The sequence below is a fragment of the Oncorhynchus mykiss genome, chromosome 5, assembly GCF_057628025.1.
Source record: "Oncorhynchus mykiss isolate SJ-2025 chromosome 5, ASM5762802v1, whole genome shotgun sequence".
NCBI classification, from domain to species: domain Eukaryota; kingdom Metazoa; phylum Chordata; class Actinopteri; order Salmoniformes; family Salmonidae; genus Oncorhynchus; species Oncorhynchus mykiss.
Genome location: NC_143026.1, coordinates 88,813,934 through 88,829,766, shown reverse-complemented (window position 1 = coordinate 88,829,766; position 15,833 = coordinate 88,813,934). Strand labels below are relative to the sequence as shown.

The window sequence follows — 15,833 nt, the reverse complement described above, 5'->3', positions numbered from 1 at the left end:
GACAGGAGGAGGTATTGACATGATGAGAAGACAGGGACAGTTGTGCTAAAATCCTCAGAGCAACAAGAGCATTTGTTTTTAAAGTGTCACACCCTTCTGAGAGTAGAGCCAACAGTGGAGGCTTGCGTCAATGGTGAGTCACTAATATTTATTGTTGATACTGGGGCTGCTATGTCTGTCATTAACTGCAAGGCTATGATAAAACCTCCCATGTCTAATGAAATAGTCACAACTGTGGGCTTCAGGCCTCCCACTCAGAGAGCAGGTAACTATGCCTCTGCCTGTCTCCTTTTGTGAGGAGAAGTGTCAACATCAATTTCTCTCTCTGACGACTGTCCTGTCAATCTGATGGGCAGGGACCTCCTGTGTAAACTTGGCATCAACATAACATGTGGCCAAACCGGTTTAACTGTTATTCATGAAGAAGAGGAGGAAGGGGGGGAGCAATTGATGTTCATGTCTGAGTTTTGTGACTGGTATTATGCATGGGATGTTGATGATGAGGTGCCCAATATTGCTCGTGTTTTCTCAATGGCCAAAACCCATTGGGACAACGAGGGCAGTTTCATGTCTGAAGCAGGCACCCTCCATTTTTCACCATTGACAAGAGATCTCCATTATGAGAAACAATGGCTGTGTGCTACATTACAGGATGAGTCAGTGCAGTGTGAGGGTTTATACTTCTGTAGCAGTGATTTCCGTGCTTTAGGGTTTAATCTAACCCTGCACAGAAAGAGCTCTACCTGTAGGACAGCGCACCAAATGTGTCCCTGGCAAAATCAGACAGAGTAGAATGGGTGGACACTGGAATTTGGGTGAAATGCTTGGTTGATGCTACAGACTGGGAGATCCGCCCTGATGGGTCAACTTATTCACCCAGCACACTGACAAGTTGTTACCCACTCAGTTAGGGAACACCAACTGAGAGGGGTGTGCATGGTGTTGATCACGTTTCTTTTTCTACCAATGTCATGTTGTTGAGTGAAGACTCACCCCTCCTGAGAGGGGTCCCTGAATGCCTATGGGCAAGGGACAAGTATGATTTTGGGAGAATAAAGGGAGCTGAGCCAATGGTAGTCACTCCTAAAGATACCAGGCGCCCATCTAGAGCAGAGTATCCAGTCAGTAGGGAGGCAATAGCAGGTATTACTCCTGTTCATGCATCCTTGTTAGCTAATGGTGCTTTAATTCCCTTGTCCAGAATCACCCTGTAACACCCCTATCTTCCTGTTAGAAAACCTTCAGGTGATTGGAAATTGGTCCAGGACTTAAGGCCTGCGAACGATGCAGTTTTTGCCTGTGCCCCGGTGGTACTTAATGTTACTACACTGTTGGGGCAGTACCACCCACAGCAGAGTGGTTCTCTGTGATTGATTTGACGAATGCATTTTTCAGTATTCCAGTGGAACCAGAATCTGAGGTTCTGGTTTGCCTTCACATTTCTAGGAAAGCGATTTACTTGGACTCCAATGGGTTACGTGGAATCCACCGCTATTTTTTCAGTGGTTTTAGAACAAAATCTGGAGGGTTTCTGCCCTGAGGGCAGCTCTCTGATTCAGTATGTGGATGAATCAGCTCTCTGATTCAGTATGTGGATGAATCAGCACTCTGATTCAGTATGTGGATGAATCAGCACTCTGATTGAGTATGTGGATGAATCAGCACTCTGATTCAGTATGTGGATGAATCAGCACTCTGATTCAGTATGTGGATGATTTGTTGTTGTGCTCCAGCTGAATGGAAACTTGTGAAACTGATACTCGGGCTCTGTTGCATCTCTCGCTGAGAATGGCCACAACGTTTCAAAGAAGATGTTTACAGTTGGTTTCACAGACAGTGAGGTATTTGGGTTATGACATCTCCCAATGGCAGGCAGCTGGGTAAAGAGAGGATACAGGCTATTCTCTCTGTCCAACAGCCGGTTACTAAACGACACATGATGTCATTGACTGGTATGGCAGGGCGTGGGGCGTGGTTACCTGAATATGCTGAGGTGGTGCAGCCGCTTGCTGACCTTATTTATGGCCACAAAAATGGCAATGATTGACAAAATGAAGTGGACAACAGAGGGACTGACTGCTCTGACCAGACTGGAACAACTCATGACTACTTCTCCCTGTTTGGGGCTCCCTGACCATTCCAAACCTTTTAACCTCTTTGTTTGTGACAAAAATGGTTTTATGTCATCTGTTTTAACACAGGAACATGGAGGAAAGCAGCGCCCATTTGGGTATTATTCCAAACAGCTGGACAGTGTGGCCAGAGGTCTGGTTTGTTGTTTGAGAGCTGTGGCTGCTGCTAATGAAGCTGTGTTGGCTTGTGCAGACATTGTTGCCATGTGTGAACTCACTGTACACATTCCTCATGCTGTACATGCTCTTATTTCACAGGCAAAGACGGCCCATCTAACACCAGCTCGACTGCTCCATTATCAGAATGTTCTTCTGACAATGTGTCATGTGACCCTGAAGAGGCGCACTGTGTTAAAATCTGCACTCTGTTGCTCACCGAGGACGATGGAGAGCCTCACGACTGTGCTGAACTGGTGGACTCTACGAAACCAAGTTTAAACCAGATTAACTGATGTCGCTTTGCAAAATGCACATTTGTAACTGTTTGTAGATGGCTCTGCTCAGCGTTCTGAGAAAGGAGAACCATTGGTTGCGTATGCAGTTACTACTGCCTCAACCAGGCTCAGGACAGGAGTCCAGCAAACAATAGCCGCTCCCATATCGAAAGAAGAAGAAGGCAAATGCATCCACTGGATGAGCATCACAGTAGGAATCACGAGGGAAACACTTGGTGGTCACTGCTTAACTACACAGTAAAGACTGAACTGATGTTAGGAAATACCTCCTGTTATGTATGTAGCTTGTTCCACATTCAGCGATCTCCCCATTCTTCCCCATTTTTGCAATAAAAGATCTCAGTTGCCATTATGTTGACCACTCAACTTTTCATTAGAGATACTGAAATGTTGAAAGACAAATGCTATTGCAAAAGCTTAATTATTATTAAAAGTGAAGTTTAAGTGTGTGATTTGCTCTCTCATTTCTTGGTAATACAGGAAATTTCCCATAACAGTGCAGACAAAATGGAAAAGGCCGCTCAAAATGGAAGATGGAAGTGGTTGAGCTGTGATCTGTCTAAAAAGAACCCCACATCTAAACTCTGTGTGTCTTACTGCAGTTGATAGAAGTACATTCTACATTCAGAACATTAACATGTATTGGAGATTCACGCTAAATATACACAAACAAGGGTGCACTTTTGCACACAGAGCAAGAGGTTTTGAATGTAGCATTGTTGCACAGTGAAAGGCAGGTATTAGCTTCAGATTATTACTTAGATGTTAAGTCCCTGATCTAGATAGATATCCAATCACTGAATGCATTTTAGTGGACCAAGTTAAGAGTAAGAATTTGACTAATCATCAGGTGTGTCCTTTCTCTAAGGGGAACATGGGGACCAACCAGCAGACTCCTCTTAAAAGCTAGTCCTCCAGGTGACGCCCACCCAGACAGTTTTGAGAAGGACTTGACAATCTCAGAGTTACTCTATTCCAACTCACTTTTAATAGTTAAACCTAACAAAGGTATTAGCATTTTGAATGGTCTGGAAAAAAAGTATAGAAAATCCTGCTTGAACCACAGCCCTTTTATCCCTCTCTCAAACATGATTGATCCATTGTTAACATTAGAAATTCCTGTAGAAAAATGCCTCAAGTAAATTAGATTTGATCAACCTTATTAAATGCACCTCTTACACTCCTTGAGTGATCGCATCGGGATACATTTTCTAAAACAATTCCATGTACTTTATTGGTGAATTTAGGCCCCACAGCCCTGTCACCATTAAAGGGATAACAGCCCTCCCATCAGCCCCATCCCCTGGGTATCATACTGTACTTACATATGGCCAGCTCTATGAGCCCAGTACACAGCAGCCAGGATCTTCAGTACATAGAGACCTGCCATGTCCAGGAGCGACGATCACACTACAAACTCTTACAATTTATCTGTCTTATTCTCAAACAAAAAACAACAAAAAAAACTTTGAAATTGTGTGTATTTGTCTTTACGTATGTCTTCCCCCCGGTCTTATCAGCGGACACAGCTTCCTGAATGTGTTCCCCTAACCCTAAACCTCGCCTCTGGTCCCTCAGCGCTATGCGACAAGTGATGTCACAGCTAGCTGAGACTCTGTACTTTACCTTATTTTACAGGAAGTTCATCTACGCCACACATCTCCTTCCCTCCACTTCTGATCTTTCCTCTGAGATGCACAGCATCAGATACATACAAAATACATATGTTTGTTTAGTGTAGCCTGGCTTGAAGTGTGTTTAGACATTTAACTAATCTTCAGAGAAAGAGAGGGCATGGTCTCACAGTGAGGCATGGCTGATTTGTCTGTAAAAGTGTTAAACAAAAGGCTTTTTGAACTCAAACAAGGATTACTTTCCATATAACAGAGTTATAAGTGTTGAATAATATAGTTTGTCCTGTGTGGTTCAGTTGGTCTAGCGTGGTGCTTACGATGCCCCCCGAATACAACAGGTGTAAACCTTACAGTGAAATGCTTACTTACAAGCCCTTAAACAACAATGCAGTTTAAAAATTCAGGATAAGAATAAGAAAAAAAGTAACAAATAATTAAAGAAGCAGCAGTAAAATAACAATAGCGAGACTATATACAGGGGGGTACCGGTACAGAGTCAATGTGCAGGGGCACCGGTCCGTTGAAATAATATGTACATGTAGGTAGAGTTATTTAAAGTGGCTATGCATAGATGATAACAACAGAGAGTAGCAGCGGTGTAAAAGGGGGGGCAATGCATATAGTCTGGGTAGCCATTTGATTAGGTGTTCAGGAGTCTTATGGCTTGTGGGAAGAAGCTGTTTAAAAGCCTCTGGGACCTAGACTTGGCGCTCCGGTACCGCTTGCCGAGCGGTAGCAGAAGGAACAGTCTATGACTACGGTGGCTGGAGTCGTTGACAATTTTTAGGGCTGTCCTCTGACATCGCCTGGTACAGAGGTCCTGGATGGCAGAAGCTTTTGGACCCAGTAATGTACTGGGCCGTACGTACTACCCTCTGTAGAGCCTTGCAGTCGGAGGCTGAGCAGTTGCCATACCAGACAGTGAAGCAACCAGTCAGGACTTAGACTTCACAACTGTCTTGGTGTGCTTAGACTATGGTGGTTTGTTGGTGATGTGGACAACAAGGAACTTGAAGCTCTCAACCTGCTCCACTGCTTCCGGCAAACTTAATGATGGTGTTGGAGTCATCAAATCAAATCAAATGTATTTATATAGCCCCTCGTACATCATCTGATATCTCAAAGTGCTGTACAGAAACCCAGCCTAAAACCCCAAACAGCAAGCAATGCAGGTGTAGAAGCACGGTGGCTAGGAAAAACTCCCTGGGAGTCAGGGACACCAGAAAACCTGAGAGGAAACAGGCTATGTGGGGTGGCCAGTCCTCTTCTGGCTGTGCCGGGTAGAGATAACAGAACATGGCCAAGATGTTCAAATGTTCATAAATGACCAGCATGGTCCAATAATAATAAGGCAGAACAGTTGAAACAGGAGCAGCAGCACAGCCAGGTGGACTGGGGACAGCAAGGAGTCATCATGTCAGGTAGTCCTGAGGCATGGTCCTAGGGCTCAGGTCCTCCGAGAGAGAGAAAAGAAGAGAGAATTACAGAGAGCATATGTGGGGTGGCCAGTCCTCTTCTGGCTGTGCCGGGTGGAGATTATAACAGAACATGGCCAAGATGTTCAAATGTTCATAAATGACCAGCATGGTCCAATAATAATAAGGCAGAACAGTTGAAACAGGAGCAGCAGCACAGCCAGGTGGACTGGGGACAGCAAGGAGTCATCATGTCAGGTAGTCCTGAGGCATGGTCCTAGGGCTCAGGTCCTCCGAGAGAGAGAAAGAAAGAGAGAATTATAGAGAGCATATGTGGGGTGGCCAGTCCTCTTCTGGCTGTGCCGGGTGGAGATTATATAACAGAACATGGCCAAGATGTCAAATGTTCATAAATGACCAGCATGGTCCAATAATAATAAGGCAGAACAGTTGAAACAGGAGCAGCAGCACAGCCAGGTGGACTGGGGACAGCAAGTAGTCATCATGTCAGTGTCACGGTTTTCTTTATGTGAAGGAGAGTCGGACCAACATCCGGCGTTTCAGATTGCGGTCCATGCTTATTTAAACTGAAGCAACACAAATCTAAATACAAACACTACAAAACAATAAACGTAACGAAAACCGAAACAGCCTAATACTGGTGCACATACACACAGAACAAGGACATCAAGACACTAAGGACGAATACCCACAAAACCCAACACCAAACAGGCTACCTTAATATGGTTCCCAATCAGAGACAATGACGAACACCTGCCTCTGATTGAGAACCATATCCGGCCAAACATAGAACTAGACAAACTAGACATGTAACATAGAATGCCCACCCAGCTCACACCCTGACCAACCAAAACATAGAAACATACAAAGCAAACTATGGTCAGGGTGTCGCCAAGTACCCCAAGGTGCGGACTCGGCCGCAAAACCTGAACCTATAGGGGAGGGTCTGGGTGGGCATCTGTGCGCGGTGACGGCTCTGGTGCTGGACGTGGCCCCCATTTCACCGTAGTCTTAGTCCCCACCTTGTCCGCTTCCGTGGCCTCCTCACCATGGCAACTCTTCTCAATGGACAGAGGGGTGGCAGCTCTCGGGACAGACGGGCGGCAGCTTGGACAGAGGGGCGGCAGCTCGGGACAGAGGGGCGGCAGCTGGACACAGGGGCGGCAGCTCGGGACAGAGGGGCGGCAGCTCGGGACAGAGGGGCGGCAGCTCGGGACAGAGGGGCAGCTTGAGACAGGGCAGCTCGGGACAGGAGCTCTGGCGGCCCCTGGCTGACTGGCGGCACCTGGCTGACTGGCGGCACTGGCGGCCCCTGGCTGACTGGCGGCACTGGCGGCCCCTGGCTGAGCTGGCGGCGCGCACTGGTGGCCCCTGGCAGACGGGCGGCACTGGCGGCTCCTGGCAGGCGCGGCACTGGCGGCGCTGGGCAGACGGGCGGCACTGGCGGCGCTGGGCAGACGGGCGGCACTGGCGGCGCTGGGCAGACGGGCGGCTCAGGCGGCGCTGGGCAGACGGGCGGCTCAGGCGGCGCTGGAGAGGAGGAAGGCCCCGGCAGCGCTGGAGAGGCGGGAGACTGGGGAGGCGCTGGAGAGGCGGGAGACTGGCGCAGCGCTGGAGAGGCGGGAGACTCCGGCAGCGCTGGAGAGGCGGGAGACTCCGGCAGCGCTGGAGAGGCGGGAGACTCCGGCAGCGCTGGAGAGGCGGGAGAACTCCGGCAGCGCTGGAGAGGCGGGAGACTCCGGCAGCGCTGGAGGAGCGGGAGCTTTCCGGCAGCGCTGGAGAGGCGGGAGCCCCTGTGCAGGATGGGCCGGAAGCAGCCTGGTGCGGGGGGCTGCCACCGGAGGGCTGGTGCGTGGAGGTGGTGACGGATAGACCGGGCCGTGCAGGTGCACTGGAGCTCTTGAGCACCGAGCCTGCCCAACCTTACCCGGTTGAATGGTGCCCGGTCGCCCTGCCAGTGCGGCGAGGTGGAATAGCCCGCACTGGGCTATGCAGGCGAACCGGGGACACCGTGTCAGGCTGGTGCCATGTAAGCCGGCCCAAGGAGACGCACTGGAGACCAGATGCGTAGAGCCGGCTTCATGGTGCTTGGCTCGATGCCCACTCTAGCCCGGCCGATACGCGGAGCTGGAATGTACCGCACCGGGCTGTGCACCCGCACTGGGGACACCGTGCGCTTCACAGCATAACACGGTGCCTGCCCGGTCTCTCTCGCCCCGGTAACCACAGGAAGTTGACGCAGGTCTCCTACCTGGCTTCGCCATACTTCCTGTGAGCCTCCCCCAATACATTTGGGGGCTGACTCTCGGGCTTCCATCCACGACGCCGCGCTGCCTCCTCATACCAGAGCCTCTCCACCCTTGCCGCCTCCAGCTCTTCCTTGGGGCGGCGATCTACCCCAGGCTGTGCCCAGGGTCCTTTACCTTCCAACTCATCCAAATAATGCAGCCTCTCCCACTGCTGCTGCTGCTGTTGCTGCTGCTTGTTACCACGCCGCTTGGTCCTGTTGTGGTGGGTGATTCTGTCACGGTTTTCTTTATGTGAAGGGAGGGTTGCGACAGACATCCGGCGTGTAGATTGCGATCCATGTTTATTTAAACTGAAGCAACACAAATCTAAATACAAACACTACAAAACAATAAACGTAACGAAAACCGAAACAGCCTAATACTGGTGCACATACACAGAACAAGGACATCAGAGACACTAAGGACAATCACCCACAAAACCCAACACTAAACAGGCTACCTCTGAATGGTCCCAATCAGAGACAATGACGAACACCTGCCTCTGATTGAGAACCAGTATCAGGCCAAACATAGAACTAGACAAACTAGACATGTAACATAGAATGCCCACCCAGCTCACACCCTGACCAACCAAAACATAGAAACATACAAAGCAAACTATGGTCAGGGCGTGACAGTCAGGTAGTCCTGGGGCATGGTCCTAGGGTAGGGGTAACAAGAAGAGAAAGAAGAGAGAAGGAGAGAATTGCAGAACACACACTTAGATTCACACAGGACATCGAATAGGACAGGAGAAGTACTCCAGATATAACAAACTGACCCTAGCCCCCCGACACATAAACTACTGCAGCATAAATCCTGGAGGCTGAGACAGGAGGGGTGCACAGAGACACTGTAGCCCCATCCCGAGGACACCCCCGGACAGGGCCAAACAGGAAGGAGTCATGACTGGCTGTGCAGTCATGAGTTAACCGGGAGTACAGGAGGGGACTGAGCACACACCCCTGAGGGGCCCCTGTGTTGAGGATCAACGTGGCGGGTGTGTTGTTACCTACCCTTACCACCTGGGGGTGGCTCGTCAGGAAGTCCAGGATCCAGTTGCAGATGGAGGTGTTTAGTCCCATGTCCTCTAGCTTATTGATGAGCTTTGAGGGCACTATAGTGTTGAATGCTGAGCTGTAGTCAATGAATAGCATTCTCACATAGATGTTCCTTTGTCCAGGTGGGAACGTTCACACATACATATGTGGATAATATTTACCTTAAACAATTAACTAGGAACCTTGCTGTGTGAAGGTTAGGTTTCCCAGTGTCATGCTAAATGTGCCTCCTGGCCAATCTCAGTTTTTCTGGGGTGGCCAGAAGAAAGGTAAGTTTTTCCTTCGCTCTTAACGGTCAAAGTTAGGATGGGGAGAGTCAGCTGTTGCTAGATCTGTGCCTATAAGCCAGAGGTGTCAAATTCATTCCATGGAGGGCCTAGTGTCTGCGGGTTTTTGTTTTTTTCCTTTCAAATTAAGCCCTAGACAAGCAGTTGGGAGTTCTTTACTAATTAGTAACCGTAATTCATCAAGTACAAGGAAGGAGCGAAATCAGGGAGCATTCGGTTCCCCGTAGAATGAGTTTGACACGTGCTATAAGCCAATGATGAAATTCTACACTGTAAAAATAGTACACTGAACAAACATATAAACAAGTGTTGGTCCCATGTTTCATGAGCTGAAAATAAAAGATCCCAGAAATGTTCCATAAAAAGCTTATTTCTATAAATATTTTTTTATTTTCTCTCAATATATTTTACATCCCTGTTAGTGAGCATTTCTCCTTTGCCAAGATAATCCATCTACCTGACAGGTGTGGCATGTCAAGAAGCTGATTAAAGCTGGTGGAGGGTTCTCCCTCTGAATTTTTTGGGGCATAAAGCCAATGTCCTGTATTTCTACTAGGGCTGTCCCAGACTAAAACAAATCTAGGTCAACAAAGAGTAGTCTTTTCTTTCGACCAATCGATTGGTTGAATTTTTTTAACGTTGTATTTCTCCATATGTGTTTAATAAAATCAACTAATATGTAGGCTACTGAACTTTGTCTGATGCTTTAACCTTAAACCTTGTTTAATTAAATGATTAAGAGGAAAAAACTGTTCCCGACCCCCATCTCCTGCCGGCCTTAGCAGATTCTGCCGTTACGCTCCTGAAGTTGACAGTTATAGGCTACACCCAGCGGTCGGCAACCTTTTCCCATTTGGCGTGCCAATTCTGTTCCCATTCCCACCAATCTGCGTGCCAGTTATGATTTCCATACGCACATATTCATGGAACAGTTTAATTTAATTTATAATAGTCTTTGTATCGCAAAATCATTGTCTGTTGTCTGTGGTACATTATATCTCAATCTAAAGGAAAATTGTACAAATCTAAAAATAACTTTTACTGCCAACTTTGTAAAAAAAATTGCCTAAATAGAGCCAACACATTAAACCATTACCAGCCTGCAGGTAGAAAATATCCTGATCAAAATAAATATTATAAATCATATTGGCTACAAATGGTCTGCAAAGAACTAGAAACTATCAACTGGGTTGCCCAGAAACTTGAGCTAGCAAACTTGTAACATTGTATAAAAATATTCTGGGCCCTCAGAGTTTCCCGTGCCAAAGAGCTCGGGACAGGTTATTTGTGCAAGGAATAAGAATTAGTCATGCATTTTATGATGTTTCCACTGGATCAGAGCATTACATTTTTCCCTTTCATGCCGAATGGTTATTGAAAGGGAGAGAGCTATAAATATTGTTCAAATACTTTGAGGAACTATTGTCATTCCCAAATGATTATAAAAATAGACTTTGTTTCCTTGTTGTTTGAGGTGAAGAAAAATGTCATTTTTTCTCCACAGCTCATTAGTGGTGGTAAGTAAGGCAATCACAAAAACTAATCAGACATCCCCAAATGGGCACATTTATGGGCCTACTGTACATTTGTGCCGAGGCCAGGTAGACTAGTCTTACTTCTATATGCGTAATCAGGTACATTGGCTTGCGAAAGTATTCACCCCCCTTGGGGGTTTGTATCATTCAATTTACACAACATGCCAACCACTTTGAAGATGCAAAAAATGAGAAACAAACAAAAAATAACTAGTTTCAAAAGTCAATAGTTTGTAGAGCTGCAAGTCTCTTGGGGTGTCTCTATAAACTGGCCACATCTAGCCACTGGGATTTTTGCCCATTCTTCAAGGCAAAACTGCTCCAGCTCCTTCTAGTTGGATCGGTTCCGCTGGTGTACAGCAATCTTTAAGTCACACCACAAATTCTCAATTGGATTGAGGTCTGGGCTTTGACTAGGCCATTCCAAGACATTTAAATGTTTCCCTTTAAACACTCAAGTGTTGCTTTAGCAGTATACTTAGGGTCATTGTCCTGCTGGAAGTTAAACCTCCATCCCAGTCTCAATTCTCTGGAAGACTGAAACAGGTTTCCATCAAGTATTTCCTTGTATTTAGCGCCGTCCATCATTCCTTCAATTCTGACCAGTTTCCAGTCCCTGCCGATGACAATTATGTTTGGGGTGATGAAAGGTGAGTTTTTCCTTGATGGTCAAAAAGCTCAATTTTAGTCTCATCTGACAAGAGTACCTTCTTCCATATGTTTGGGGAGTTTCCCACAAGCCTTTCAGCGAACACCAAATTATTGCTCATTTTTTTCTTTAAGCAAAGGCATTATTTTGTCAACTCTTCCATAAAGCCCAGCTCTATGGAGTGTACAGCTTAAAGTGGTCCTATGGACAGATACTCCAATCCTCGCTGTTCCCAACAGCAATTACAGTTGACCAGGGCAGCTCTAGCAGGGCAGAAATTTGACAAACTGAAATAAAAGCTGAAATAAATCACTCTCTACTATTATTATTCTGACGTTTCACATTCTTAAAATGAAGTGGTGATCCTAACTGACCTAAGACAGAGAATTCTTACTCAGATTAAATGTCAGGAATTGTGAAAAACTGAGTTTAAATGTATTTGGCTAAGGTGTATGTAAACTTCTGACTTCAACTGTATCCATTCATCATCATCAATAGTGTCTCCCCAGGGCCTCCTGGGTGGTGCAGTGGTCCCCTAGAAAGGGGACCGGGAGTGGCGCAGTGGTTAAGGGCGCTGTACTGCAGCGCCAGCTGTGCCACCAGAGACTCTGGGTTCGCGCCCTAGCTCTGTCGCAGCTGGCCGCGACCGGGAGGTCCGTGGGGAGACGCACAATTGGCCTAGCATCGTCTTGGTTAGGGAGGGTGTGTCCGGTAGTGATATCCCTGTGTACATGTCTCATCGAGCACTAGCGACTCCTGTGGCGGGCCGGGAGCAGTGCACGCTAACCAGGTCACCAGGTGCACAGTTTCCTCTGACACATTGGTGCGGCAGGCTTCCGGGTGGATGCGCGCAGTGTTAAGAAGCAGTGCAGTGGGGTTGTGGGGTTGTGTTTCGAGGACGCATGGCTTTCGACCTTTGTCTCCCGAGCCTGTCTGCAGGAACCCGTAAGGGAGTTGTAGCGATGAGACAAGATAGTAACTACTAGGGGGTAAAATAAAAATTATAAAAAAAATTACAAATTGTGTCTCCCAGGTCTTCTTCACATTTTTGTTTGACATGTTTGTGTCATCTAGAAACGCTTATTGATACAGTTTGGCAATCAACTTTAGAGGTTTGTCCAAACTGCCTTAAATAGATTCACAGAGAGAATAAAGTGTTGCATCTGCCATAGCCATAGCACCATGAGACTGGTCTTCCCTGGTTGCCTGGACCTGCTGAGAACTCTGTCACCATCTGATCCTGCTCAGGTGACGCATTAAAAATAATTACCTTGGTGTACATTTATACATTATATTATCCAAGAATAGAATCAATGGTTCAATAATTGAATGTATATTTTTTTCTTCTGTGAAGTCAAACAGCAGTTACCTCGTCAGCCACATCAATTCAAATAAAGAGTAGCCAGTTCCTGCTTTGCTTGCTTTTACAACTCAGAGAAAAAGTGCAACACACACAGACACCAGCTACAGACAGCAGTACCATGCTCGTCCTCTGTAACAGCTTTGCGTTCCCAACGGGCACAGTTCATCATAATGATGTCTTCCAGACGACGGTTCCAGTCTGGTTGATTTTGAAAATTATATGGACACTTGCTTGTCGAACAGCTTATTCCAAAATCCACGGGCATTAACGTGGCGTTGGTCCCCCCTTTGCTTCTATAACAGCTTCCACTCTTCTGGGAAGGATTTCCACTAGATGTTGGAACATTGCTGCGGGTTTTTACATCTCTAGCAGACGCTCTTAGTGCATACGTTTTCGTACTGGTCTCCATGGAAATTGGGGCAGATAACATCTCCTGGCATCCACAAAACCCAGATTCGTCCTTCACCCAGATGGTGAAGCGCTGATTCATCACTCCAGAGAATGTTTCCACTGCTCCAGTTTGGAACTCGGTATTGAGTGTTGCACCCGAAGACAGACGATTTTTATACACTACGCGTTTCAGCAACGGCGGTCACATTCTGTGAGCTTGTGCGGCCTACCACATCGTGGTTGAGCCATCGTTGCTCCTAGACGTTTCCACTTCCCAACAGCAATTACAGTTGACCAGGGCAGCTCTAGCAGGGCAGAAATTTAACAAACTGACTTGTTGGAAAGGTGGCATCCTATGACGGTGCCACGTTGAAAGTTACTGAGCTCTTCAGTAAGGCCATTCTACTGCCATTGTTAGGCTACGGAGATTGCATGGCTGTGTGCTCCATTTACTTAATACACCTGTCAGAAACATGACGCCTTCTAGGAAACGTCTAAAAAACATTCATATGCAACCAGAATCCGACCTGATTAAGACGGCTTATTTCTGACGTCCTTATAACTCAAATCCAACCAAAATATGACCCGTTTAGGACCTCCCGGTATTTGTCATGTCATGCATCTCACAGCAGCAATGTTACCCGTTTAAGACATACTTAATATTTCACATCTATACTCAGAGGCTAAAATAAATGTTGAGGATGCATGCCAGCAAAGCCACAACACAACACAACACTAAACAATACATTCATTGCACTATAATGGTGACAAACTGTGCCCACAATCTGTTAGGGCCTACATGAAGCTGTCCCAACAGCAGACCCAACACCTTACCTGGCTATCAGCGGAGCCTTGTCTGGCAGCGAAACAGTTCATTTAGCCTCATTTTCAACCTTTTAAAAAAACAATGCTGATATGGCTGACTTGTTTAAATAAATGTGGTTTCTACTGACAATTGAGATGTATAAACTATGTCCTTTGTGGGCAAATTATTCATCAAACTTTGTCATCAAAGTCTGTCATTCTCTGGATTTATAGTGCTTTCAAGACAACTGGGAACTAGGAAAAAAACAAGGTTGAATCATGATGACGTCAGTGATATTCAGGTCATAGCTCTAGAAAGAGGCCCAAGTTCCCGACTTACAATTCTGAGATGTATGACCGTTCAAAACATATTTTCCCAGTCTGAGCTTGTTTTTCCCCGAGATTCCCAGTTGTCTTGAACTCATTGAAGATAGATTTGCCAGTTCCGAGTTAACAGTTGTTTTGAACGTGGCAGAAATCATGCTGAATTCACAGCATGGCCAATGTTGAATGTTTATAATTTTAAGCTTGGAAAAGAGACCCTTAAACCCAGAATTGGGACCATGAACCCACTCGGGCTAGTGATTGCTTTGCAATGTTTGCAGTTAGCCACTGATTCTTTCCAAACCAGTCATTGTTGATTAGCAAATTCCAACTTGTTGTGTAATGTTTATGTCCAAAGGCCGATGAGCACTGATACGTTTGATCTATAATTTATCTTCATATGACAAGGATTGAAAAGGATTTGCCAGCAGATTGTTGACTTAATTCATGATGATGACTGCTAGCCAAGATTTTGAAAGTATGATGTTGACATGATCAGTCCAATCAAAGGTACTGTACATATAACATGATTTGACATCATTGTATCTGTAGCCAATGACCCTGAACCTTCTTGGACGGGCACTTCTAATGTAACTCTATGGCAGCATCCAAGGGGCTTGAATTTTCCAGCGCTACCCTTAGATTTTGCAGTGACTTTAGTGTCCCCATGAGTGACAGAACACTGAGCAGATCACGTGCCATTTCAGAATATAGCCAACCCCTACGCTCCGTATTTTCCGCTGGCTGCCCCACCACCACAGAAAGCACTGAGCTAGGCTGAAACACATGCATTTGGAGCTGCTAGAAATGAAAAAAGAGTCCATGTTTGTCTGCGGCTTTATTAATTCAATGATTTTTTTACATCTTTGCGAACTGAAATGTGACACATATTAATGGCAAAATAACATGCAAAACAGGCACCCCCCCCCCCCAAAAAAAAAAACAATATGTATGTTGTGTGTTTTAGCTAGAAATGTGTGACTCAAAACAGGTGGGACTCTGCTCCACCTGCCCTGAATGACGGGTCGCCACTGGCAAAAAGTATGTCATATCAAGATTTCACCTGGGAAATCCCTCTTTCCCCCTAAATATAGTGAGTTGTGTATATCTACAAAGTTGCATCTGATGTCTGAAATACAGTAGACCATCTAGGAAACCATCAAACTAAAATGTGGCCTAATATCATTGGCAATACAGGATTCCTGCTTTGTCTGTTATATCTTCAGCGGCTGCCAGATGTAGAGTTGAGCCGTCCTGGTCTCCGACGCCTCTTTCTCAGGTTCCTGAGGCGTTCCTCAAGGAAACCAGTAGAAGTGGCATCATCTAAGGGTGTACCAAGCATCCTTGAACATAAAAGTCTGTGTTATTATTTTTTGTTTAAAGACCCCTGTGTTCAATATGTCTAGGATTTGGTCAAACCAATCCAAAGGTATTACACCTTCAAGGGCACCATTTTGGTGGAAATACCAGAGCCT

At 46.2% G+C, this 15,833-nt stretch overlaps 1 protein-coding gene across 6 annotated transcripts in view; it reads right to left on the bottom strand.

Moving 5' to 3' along the window:
* LOC110524798 (receptor-type tyrosine-protein phosphatase C) overlaps positions 1–15,833 on the bottom strand; it is a 129,343-nt gene that overhangs the window by 54,182 nt on the left and 59,328 nt on the right. For 3 of the 6 annotated variants that reach the window (XM_090236251.1, XM_090236253.1, XM_090236249.1), the window contains one exon: positions 15,184–15,701. The exons of the other annotated variants lie outside the window; for them this stretch is intronic. The gene's annotated coding sequence lies outside the window, so the exon portion shown is untranslated. Of the gene's footprint in view, positions 1–15,183; positions 15,702–15,833 lie in introns of those variants that run through there. 6 annotated transcript variants of the gene reach the window in all.